The 1,376-nt window shown below is 54.0% G+C and overlaps 1 protein-coding gene across 1 annotated transcript in view; it reads left to right on the forward strand.

The window, feature by feature from the left end:
* The window catches only part of PITX1 (paired-like homeodomain 1), a 34,617-nt gene that overhangs the window by 852 nt on the left and 32,389 nt on the right, over window positions 1-1,376 (forward strand). The window lies entirely within an intron of this gene.

The raw sequence follows: 1,376 nt of genomic DNA on the forward strand, positions 1-1,376 counted from the left end.
TTATTTTCCAGCTCGGGTGGTGCAGAGACGGAAAAATGATCTCTCTGTCAAAGGACGGGAGGGAGGGGAGAAGGAGAAGGAAAAAAAAAAAAAAAAGTTTAAAAAAGAAAGAAAAGCCCCGCAAGGCAGGAGAGGCTGCGTGGGGCCGCGCGCAGGCAGCGCAGGCCTCCGCGGACGGGGTGTGCGCGGCCGCGGAGAGGGTTCTCGCTTTTCCCAGCTGGAAAGGGTCCCCGCGCCCTGACCACCATGTGCGAGGGCTGCAGGGAAAACTGTGGTTTCCCAGTTTGTGTTTAATTAAAGTAGCAACATTGCTAGAACGGCGAGAGAAGCCAGGAGAAGGAAACAAAAGCAGCAGGAAGGAGCGAGATACCCCTTCTCCACCGAGAGCCTTTTCAAGGGGGAGTTTGTCTCTTATTTAATTGTAATTTTGAAATAGCTGTTGATGCTCTGTGGGGTTTTATCAGGTCCTATAAGCTAGAGAGTGGCTGCGGCAAGAGTCGGTCCCGAAGTGGCACCCGGTGATAAACAGGGTTTGAGTTGTGCCTCCCAGCCTGATTCGCAAACAAAGTTAGGGACCGGCGTCTGGAAGGGACTCCGAGATTAGAGGGGATTATTTGAGATTAGAGAGGGAGATTTGCTCCATTTTGCCCTACTCCTGTGTGTGACCCCTCGGTGCTGGAGGAGGGCCGAGGACCTGCCTGTTTTTTCTCCGACGAGAAGCTGCAAAATACCTTTCACATTCATTTGTTGGGGTTTTTTAAAATGCAAAATATATCTCAATTTACAAACGCCGACGAAAGCTGATGTGCAACATGATTTGAAGTTGTGTCCCAGCCTGTCTTAGAGGCCGAATTTTAAATGAAACCGTGGCAGGGTTAAACCCGAAACGGGGCGAGGGGCGGTTGGGACGGACCCCACCGCTTTCCTATCGCCCCCTCCCCCGGCTCCCTCTCAGCCCGGTTTCTCCGGGCTTTTCCCAGCCGAAAGCCAGAGGATTTGTCTTCGCGGGGATTATTTTGGTTTCTGTTTCCCCGCCACCGCTGGGCCCTGCGGCTCAGCCAGTCCAGGAGCCGGGGGGGGGGAATCAGTGGCGATGGGGTCTGTGCTGCAGAGGCCTTGTTTGCTCTGCAAAACACAGCAGAGAGAGACCAACCGAGCCACTTTTGGGGTTTCCAACAAACCCTGGGAGCCCGCTCGCCCTTCTTTGGCTGTGAAGGTGTCCAGGAAAGAAGCCATTCAGGGGTGACTTTGCAAGGACGAATCCTCTCGGGCTTTGGATGCAGCCGGCGATTATTTTTAGACCCCCGCTTACCTTGCAGAACTTGCAGCAGTAGAAATACCGGGGGGGCCCATCGCAGCCGGGATAAAACCCTCTG

Source organism: Chaetura pelagica, unplaced genomic scaffold, assembly GCF_000747805.2.
Source record: "Chaetura pelagica isolate M959 unplaced genomic scaffold, ChaPel_1.0 scaffold420, whole genome shotgun sequence".
Classification (NCBI taxonomy): Eukaryota; Metazoa; Chordata; class Aves; order Apodiformes; family Apodidae; genus Chaetura; species Chaetura pelagica.